The sequence below is a fragment of the Arachis hypogaea genome, chromosome 4, assembly GCF_003086295.3.
Source record: "Arachis hypogaea cultivar Tifrunner chromosome 4, arahy.Tifrunner.gnm2.J5K5, whole genome shotgun sequence".
Lineage (NCBI taxonomy): Eukaryota > Viridiplantae > Streptophyta > Magnoliopsida > Fabales > Fabaceae > Arachis > Arachis hypogaea.
The window spans coordinates 63471498-63481360 of record NC_092039.1 but is presented as its reverse complement, the minus strand read 5'-3'; positions in this window follow the sequence as shown (position 1 = coordinate 63481360).

Sequence of the window (9863 nt, the reverse complement as noted above, 5' to 3'; positions counted from 1 at the left end):
CCATTCTGAAAACATGTCAGATGGACATCTTTTGGTCAACTGCTTGTATCTTTCCCAAGCTTCATAGAGGGATTCACCATCTTTTTATTTGAAGGTTTGAACATCCACTCTCAGCTTGCTCAGCTTTTGAGGAGGAAAGAATTTATCTAAGAATGTAGTGACCAGCTTATCCCAGGAGTCCAGGCTATCCTTAGGTTGTGAATCCAACCATATTCTCAGCTTATCCGGGTGGCAAACAGTCTGAATTCTCACTGAAGTAGCCAGACAACTTCCTAGACCCATTCATTTGAGCTCTAAACCAACCTTTGCGTTTAAATGTTGAGCACACAACCATGTTGAACCTTGCAGGATAAATCTTATCACTGACCATCTTCCTCTTACTCTTAATGCCACAAAGAGCTCTAAGTTGACCATCCGTCTCCAGTAGCCCATATTCAAGTGGGGTTAGAAAGCTAAGGGATATGAATTTTACCCACTTGAATGTTGTGAAGGATGATGGAAACTTAGGGGGAGGGGTCTCCAATAACTTTGGCAAGGTGATTTCAAGCTCCACTCCCTTGTACTCTTTGACAACTTCCACCTTTTTGCAATCTTCTTCAATATCAACCTCTTCCTCTTGGTGAATTTTTTCCAATTCAATCTCTTCTTCAGTGTTCACCAAGGGCATGGGATGATGTGCTTCTTCTTCTTTAGTCTCCATCTCTTGATCAACCTCTTCCAAGTCTTCAATCATGACATGCCTTGGAGGTTGTACACCATCCTCAACATTAATTTCAATCGCCTTGGAAGGAGGCTCTTTAACTTGACTTTCCCATGGAGGTTCCGCATCTCCTAAGTCTGCAACTGCTTTTTCCTCTTCAACAATTATGGCTTCCTCCACTTGTTCCAGTACAAAGTCATGCTCCTTACTGTCCACTGGAGTTTCTAGTGTCTCCTTCATGCTACGTTCTTCATTAGATTCTCCACATGAAGCCATGGGGGTTCCTTGAGTGTCTGAACATCTAGAAGGTAATTGATTTATTGCTTGTTCTAATTGATGAAGGGTTGCATGAAATTGATCTACTGTTTCCTTGAGATGATCCTTTGACTCTTGTTCCATCTCAATAGCATAACTGGGATCATCTTGCTCTTGGATTGATGGATGTGGGTGCTCTTCCATGGATGGTGGTGATTGGATGGGTGGTGATGGAATGGGTGGATCATTATATGGTTGAAAAGGAAGTGCACTAGAGCTTGAGGGTTGATTGTTGAAGGTATTCGGTGGTCCGATTTGGGTGACCAGAGCTTGTATAGTAGAGTTTAAATCGGCAAATACTTTCTCCATGGCAGTTTGGGGTGGATAGGAGGGTTCATTTTGATAAGGATAAGGAGATGGTGTATATTGTAGTGGTGGTTCTATATATGGTTCATTTGGCTTATAAGGTGGTTGGTATAGTGGATATGGATTAGGGTCATACGGAGGTGTTTGATGGAAAGGAGCTTGTAGGTATGGTAGTTCAAAATTATATTGAGGAGAAGGGGGTTCATAGGCATATTGTAGGTCTTGTTGGTAGTCAAAAGAGTGCTCACCATAGCCATTTCCTTGATATGCATCACAGAATGGTTGTTGATAGTTCGTTGGAGGTGGTTGTTGCCATGAGGGTTGATCAAATCCTTGTGGCTCCTCCCACCTTTGATTGTTCCAACCTTGATGCCTGTTCTCATTGTAATTTCTTCTTCCTGCAACATAATTGTAACCAGACTCATAGCCAAAGGGGTGAGAGTTCATAGTAGTGAGAGAAAATAAAAATAAAAATTAATAAAAAAAAGAAAATATTTTGAAAAAGATATAATTTTTTTTAAAAAGGATAAGATAAGATAAAAAAAATTTTAAATCTTAAATTTTTTTTTAAAAAATATTTACAATAACCAATAATAAGGCACACGTTTGCAATTCCCTGGCAACGGCGCCATTTTGACGTTAAGATTTTTGCTAGTAAAGAATTTATAAAAATATTCGTGTTGTAGATATAGCTTCTAAACTAACAGAAATCCCTTCGTACAAAAGTTTTGGTTGTCACAAGTAACAAACCCCTAAATAAATTGATAACCGAAGTATTTAAACCTCGGGTCGTCTTCTCAAGGAATTGCAGGGAGGTATGTTCTTATTATTTGTTATGAAAAAGTGTGTTTTGGGGTTTTGGATTAAGGTAAAAAGTTAGTTGAATGACGAGTAAAATAAAATAATAATAACTATAAAATAAACCTTTGGCAAGGTACAAGAAATTGGAAGTCCAGACTTAGTTATTCTTATCAATAATAATGAAAGTTGAATCTTAATTCCACTTAGTTAACCTTTGCTAAAGCAAAGGAAAGTCAAGGGACTAATTAGTTTGACCTTCGAGTCCTATTTATTTCCTAAGAAAAGGTTGGGATTATTGAAGTTCAGTTCAATTAGCAAAGATAACAGTTATCAATTATGTTGAGCTAAGATAACTCCTGAGTTACTGATTTCTTAACCAAGACCAAAAATGTGGAAAGCTGAATTGAAATCATAAATCTAAAAACATCTCAATAATGTATAATCCTAACATGAAAAGTTCATAAGCCAATTGGGCAACATAAATCAAATACCAATAAAAGCATTGAAGTATCTAAAATAAGAGATAAATATAAAGTAAAGGAAATATTGAACATGATGAAGAGTCGAATTAAATCCTAATTTCTAGAAATCCTACCTAAATCCTAAGAGAGAGGAGAGAACCTCTCTCTCTAAAAACTACATCTAAAACTAAAATTATGAATTATGAGAGCATAATGAGTCTCTGCAAGTTCCCAGACTTTAATCTATGTTTCTAGGACAAAAACTGGGTTGAAATGCGGCCCAGAATCTCTGCCAGCGACTTTTGTAATTCTGCAGATCGCGCACGTCCCGCGATCGCGTCATCTATGCGGACGCGTCATTCGCGTTTTTCCCAGGCACGCGTTCGCGTCGTCCACGCTTCCGCGTCACTTGTGCTTTTTCAATCCGCGTGGTCGCGTGAGCCATGCGGCCGCGTTACTGCGAATTCCTTTCTTCCGTGCAGTCGCGTCGCTGACGCGTACGCGTCACTTCTCGCTGGTCATCTCTTCGATTTCTTGTGTTCCTTCCATTTTTGCAAGCTTCCTTCCCAATCTCTCACTCAATCATGCCCTATAAAGCCTGAAACACTTAACACACAGATCAAGGCATCGAATGGTAATAAGAGAAGATTAAGATTAGCTAAATTAAGACCAAAGAAGCATGTTTTCAATCATGTAATAATTTTAGGAAGGAAATATAAATGCATGCTAATTATATGAATAAGTGGGTAAAGACCATGATAAAACCACACAATTAAACACATTGTAAACCATAAAATAGTGGTTTATCAAGGATCAACAGAAGCCTCAACAAGGCTTCAACAACAATAATGGTGGAAGAAATAGGTTTATCAATAGGAAGCCTTTTCCATCATCTTCTCAGCAATAGACAGAGAACTCTGAGCAGAGTCGTTTTGGCTTAGCAACCATAGTCTCTGATCTATCTAAGACCATACTAAGTTTCATAATTGAAACAAGATCCTCCATTAGAAATTTGGAGGTACAAGTGGGTCAGCTGAGTAAAAAGGTAACTGAAACTCCTCCTAGCACTCTCCCAAGTAATATAGAAGAAAATCCCAAGAGAGAGTGCAAGGCCATAACCATGACCAACATGACCGAACCTGGAGAGAGTGAGGAGGATGTGATTCCTAGTGAGAAAAGCCTCATGGGATGTCCTCTGAACGAAAAGAAGTTCCCCTTTGAGGAACCAAGGGAATCTGAGGCTCATACAGTGACCATAGAGATTCTATTGAACCTACTTCTCGCATTCATAAGCTCTGATGAGTATTCTTCCTCTGAAGAGGATGGAGATATTACTGAAGAGTAAGTTGCTAAGTACCTTGGAGCAATCATGAAGCTGAATGCCAAGTTATTTGGTAATGAGACTTGGGAGGATGAACTCCCCTTGCTCACCAATGAACTGAATGATTTAATTAGGCAGACATTACCTCAGGAGAAACCGGATCCCGAAAAATTCTTAATACCCTGTACCATAGGCACCATGACCTTTGAGAAGGCTCTGTGTGACCTGGGGTCAGGCATAAACCTAATGCCACTCTCTATAATGGAGAAACTGGGAATTTTTGAGGTACAAGTTGCAAGATATTAGTTGGACGACCCAGTGCACTTGCTGGTTACTTGTGTGGAGTTGTGAAAAGTGTGATCACAATTTTGTGCATCAATTACCAACAACCTCCACCATATGCCTATGAACCCCCTCTTCAATATAACCCTCGACCATACCCATAAGACCCATACCACCAAACACCTTCATATGATCCTAATCCTTATCCACGATACCAATCACCATATGAGCCATACATAGAACCACAATAATTCCAATATCCATACTCCCAAGAACCACCTCAATATACACCACCTCCATACCCTTATCAAGTTGAACCACCTCTCTATCATGAATCCTTCCTCCCAAGAAATGAATCCTCATATCCACTACAATCTTCAATGGATGAGACCCTTGGTCTTATTCTTCAAGGTCAAAGCGAGATGCAAAGGACGACACTAGAATTCGTAGCTGCCTTGACCGAGTTGATAAGTCGATTAGCGTCCCAATGTTTGGACACTCAAGGAACTCCCATGGCCTCATGCAGAGAATCTAATGAAGAATGGAGCATGAGAGAGAGACTAGAGACACTGGTGGAAAACAAAGAGTGTGACTTTGTATTGGAATAATTGGACGAAGCCGTAATTATTGAAGAGGAAGAAGTGGTTGAAGACTTAGGAGATGCTGAACCTCCATGGGAATCTAAAGTTGTAGAGTATTCCTTCAAGAAGCTTAAAATTGATGTTGAGGAGGATAGTGCACAACTTTCAAGGCATGTTCCCTATGAAGAATTGGATGGAATAGATCAAGAGGCAAGTTCCCTTGGTGATGATGATCATGAATCAAGCCCTCCTAGTAATGAATTTGCATACACAAGTGAACTATTTAAGTTTGAAGAGCCTTCTCCTGATGAAATTGAAAGCAACGTTGAGGTAAATTTCTCTCAACCTCCTATTTATGAATTGAGTGATGGAGAAGAGTTAGATGAACTCGATGAGGAAGAGCTAGAATATGAAGAATCTTTTCAAAAGGTGAAAGTCCTTTGGAAAGGTTGGACGGGAGTTGAATATGATTTATCAAGATCGTTGGAGACTTCTCTACCTAGGTTTCCATCTACTCCTTCATTTAAGTGGGTAAAACTTATCTCTCGTAGCTTTATTGTCCCACTTGAGTATGGTATGCTTGAAAAGGATGGTCAACTTAGGAGGCTTTGTGGAATTAAGCATAAGAGAAGGACATTTAGTGGCTGGCGTTGCAAATCAAGGCTCATCAAGGTTGAGATTTCAAGAACTAGATGTAAGGATTGGTTTAGTGCTTATTTGAATGGGTCTAGAGGAAGAGTTTGGTGCCTATTTGAGAATTCATCTCGCTTACCACCCGAATGGAATTACAAGGATCAATTTGAAAACAAGTGTGAAGATAAGATATGGGATCCTAGATCACAACATGAATGTCTATTTTGGGAGCTCATATCTTGTGGAGAACCTCACCAAGGCTTGGTGAAATCGGTTGGAAATTCTAACAACCACTTGAAGATCAAGCACTCTTGGGAGTTCAAGGATGAATTTAAGCACAATCCACCATGACAAGGAGATCACCAAGTGTCTAATTTAAAGACTTTAAATAAAAGTGCTAGGTGGGAGACATAATCAATGAATGAACTGTGTTGCCATTGTTTGATAGTTTTCTTCTTTCCATACTCTTATATATCTTGCTTTAATTGCTTGTTAGATTTATGTTTGAGTTGGGATAGTTATTTTGAATTGCATTTTTTGTTGAATTGCAAGTGTTGTTTGAATAATCTTTAGAAAAATATATTTTCAAAAACTTCAAAAAATTTTTTGGTTAAGTTTTGGTTGGTATAGAGTGCTTATAGGTTAGGAGAGTATTTAATTCTGTTTTTATGCTTCTTTGTTAAAAAAAGTGCATCTCACATGTGTGCATGGCCGATGCGCACGTGTCATATCTTAATGCTGCAGTGTTGCTGCAATACTAAACACGTCATATGTTCTTTTCCCCTCTTACGCCTACGCATGATCGATGCGTACGCGTCGAGGCACCGTTTGCTCCTGCAATACTCAGGCGGCAGCCACGCCTATGCGTGGGTTTGAGATTGATAACCCCTGATGCGAAGAGCCCTAGCTCGTTCTCGTGAACCCTCCTTCTCCCTCTAACGTCTCACTTTCTTCACTATTCTCCTTCTACCTCCATAACCACCACCATCAACCATACACCACCATCGCTCCGGCGACCCCGAACCACTGACCCACCCCTCCTTCTTATAATTTCTCTTCTTTCTTTTCTTCCTTCTCTCTCTTTCCCTCTCTGCCTGTTATTCTCTGTTGCCACCAAGCACCACCGCGGCTGCCCATTGCTGTCAGTGACCTCCACCCTCCAACTACAACTAACCACCTTCTTTTCCCTTTATTTTCTATCCATTTTCCCCTGATCACCTCTTCTTCTGCGAACCAGACCTTGCTTCCTTGTCTCAACCACCAGTTCTGTTCCTGCCACCATCGAACTGCTGTTTTTGCCACCTTTGGGCCGGTAGCTCCCCCATCCTTTCCATTTCCATTTCTGTCTTTATCCAGGTTCCAGTCTCTGCCATTTTCAATTTTTGTTAATTAAGTTTAATTTGGATTTTAGTTTGTTTAATTTTTATTTAATTAGTTATTTTAGAATTGCATGTGGTTAGGTAGTTTTAGTTGAATTGGTAGTGGATATAGGTTTGTTATTTTTGCTTTTTGTGTTGTTTGAATGGCTAAGTGCTTAATTGCTTCGTGAATGTGATGATGCTGTTGCTTTTTCTTATCAATATACACATTGTGTTGATGCTTTTGTTGCTACTTATGTTTGATTATTTACTTTAAGTCATATCAAATTATAGTTATTGCTTTTGTTTTATTTATCTTGAATTCATATGGCGAATCTGATGCTTGTTTGTATTTTGAAAACGTTCAATTTATTGCCAGAATGCTGTCAAAATTTTCTGAAATTTTTGTGCTATTAATTTTCAATTTATCAATTTAAGTTGGTACATTTTGACTTTGGTTTCATTTAGTTATTACCAAGTCCAATTCATAATTTGATCAGCTAGCATTCCTGCTCTTTTAATTCCCATATGTTATATTACATCATTAGCACAATCAAGGTACTATTTGACTGAATTCTGTGTCGTATAGAACCTTGATTGACCAAGTGATTCTGGACCTCTTTTATACTCTTAATTTTTCAAGTCAGGTCAATATTTTTTCTTTCTTCACAGTTATATTTCAAGTTTATTTTTCCTTAACCATTGAAGTTGTTTTTCCAAATTTTCAAATTGGCCTAATGTTGTTCCTTTTTGTTTGAGGACCTTTTAAGTTGTTATTGTTGGTGAATCTTACTTTTTTAACCATTTTCAATACATTCTTCGCTTTCAAATTAACTTTCGGTTATATAAGTATATGTTTAATTCTTTCACACCAATTTTTTCAATTAAGTGATCAATACATTGATGATGACTTCTATTAACCTTTTGTGCTTATGTTCATTACATATTTCATCATCAATGACTTGAATTACATTTCATGAATGTGAGTATGCTTGTCTCTTAAAATTTCTGAAATTATCTTGGTTAATTAACTTTTGGTTTAATTAACTTTCTAACTTTACATTTTAATTTTTCCTTTTTTCCAATTAACTCTTTTTAAATTCTTTTGAGGCATAGCCAAATTTTTTTCTTAATGGACAAGCATTCTAGATCTTAATGTATTGAATTCCTTGGAATGTGATTCCCAATTGATTTTGAATTCTATTTTCCTTTCATTCCAAGAAATTATATTTTATATACTCAATTCATGGTTCAATTTTAACTCATCTGTTTTCTATTTTCTGTTTGTTTGATTGTATACTATTTGACTTTCCATTCTTCTGCCTTTAATAAATATTCAGTATCCTATGAATTTTATTTATCAAGATGTCTGACAAAGGAAAAGACAAAGCTAAGGCCACCACCCGCAAGAGGAAGAGATCACAACCATCCACTGAGTCAGCGAATGTGGCTCTATTTGAGCGGCGACTTAATGACAAAGAGAAGGCTGACTAAGCTATGCCTTCCTCCAACTCAGTCATGTTCGTTAATTTTTACTGTGAGCTCAGATTTTCGCAATTTCTACAGCGGAAACTCATTTTGGAGAAGAATTAGTTTTACCCTCCGATGTGAAGAAGTTTACTGAGCATGGAATTGAGGAACGTGGTTGGGTATTTCTGGATGGAGACTTCGTGAGAGTGAACAAATCTTGGGTCCGTGAGTTTTACAATATTTTTTATCGGGTAACCCTTGATGCAATTCACCTCAGAGACAGACAGGTTCTAGTGACAGAAGAGGCTATTGAGCTGATCCTCCATTCTCGGCCGAAGATCAGTGATAAAGATGACTTCGATAAGGCCAAGAAAGTGATGCATTGTATGACTTTTGATTGGGACACAGTGCTTCAGGTTGTTGCTATTAGTCCTGATGTTCCTTTGGAGTATGGTCATTCTAAACTAGGTCCCAAAGGCAACAAGTTTGAGTATCTAGCGCAGGAGGCTAAGGTGTGGCAGTAGATCCTGACTACTTATGTCATGCTTAGCACTCATGTGAGAAAGGTTTCGGCCAACATGATTGCATTAATATGGTATGTGTTGGAGGGGAAGGAACTCTACCTTCCAAGACTCATCAGGAGATATATGGCCCGAGCCCACATCCGAGGCAATCGAATATTCCCATATTTGATCGGGAGCAAGGGGTTGAGACACCGGCAGTCCATAGCAAAAAGGAGAAAGTTTTTCCTTGGGGGAACTGGTTCAGTGATCGTCCAGTAGCCCAGCACCAAGACCGAGCTACCATAGCCGAAGTTATTGAGTCGGCTACTTCTTTAACTGCAGCAGACCTTCAGCAGTGATGAGCAGATAATTTATACGCTTTTTGGCATTATTTTTAGGTAGTTTTTAGTATGATCTAGTTACTTTTAGGGATGTTTTCATTAGTTTTTATGCTAAATTCACATTTCTGGACTTTACTATGAGTTTGTGTGTTTTTCTATGATTTCAGGTAATTCCTGGCTGAAATTGAGGGACCTGAGCAAAACTTTGATAAGGAGGCTGACAAAGGACTGTTGATGCTGTTGGAATCTGACCTCCCTGCACTCGAAATGGATTTTCTGGAGCTATAGAACTCCAAATGGCACGCTCTCAACGACAGTTCCATGTTGCTGTCTGGAGTCAAACGCCAGAAACACGTCATGAACCGGAGTTGAACGCCCAAAACACGTTACAACTTGGCGTTCAACTCCAAAAGAAGCCTCAACTCGTGGATAGATCAAGCTCAGCCCAAACAAACACCAAGTGGTCCCTGGAAGTGGATTTATGCATCAATTACTTACTCCTGTAAACCCTAGTAGCTAGTTTAGTATAAATAGGATAGTTTATTATTATATTAGACATCCGGGGATTGTATTATTCAATCTTGGGACGTTTAGTTCTCAGATCATTAGGGCTGGCCATTCGGCCATGCCTGGACCTTTCACTTATGTATTTTCAACGGTGGAGTTTCTACACACCATAGATTAAGGGTGTGGAGCTCTGCTGTACCTCAAGTTTTAATGCAATTACTATTATTTTCGATCCAATTCGATTTATTCCTATTCTAAGATATTCGTTGCACTTCAACTTGATG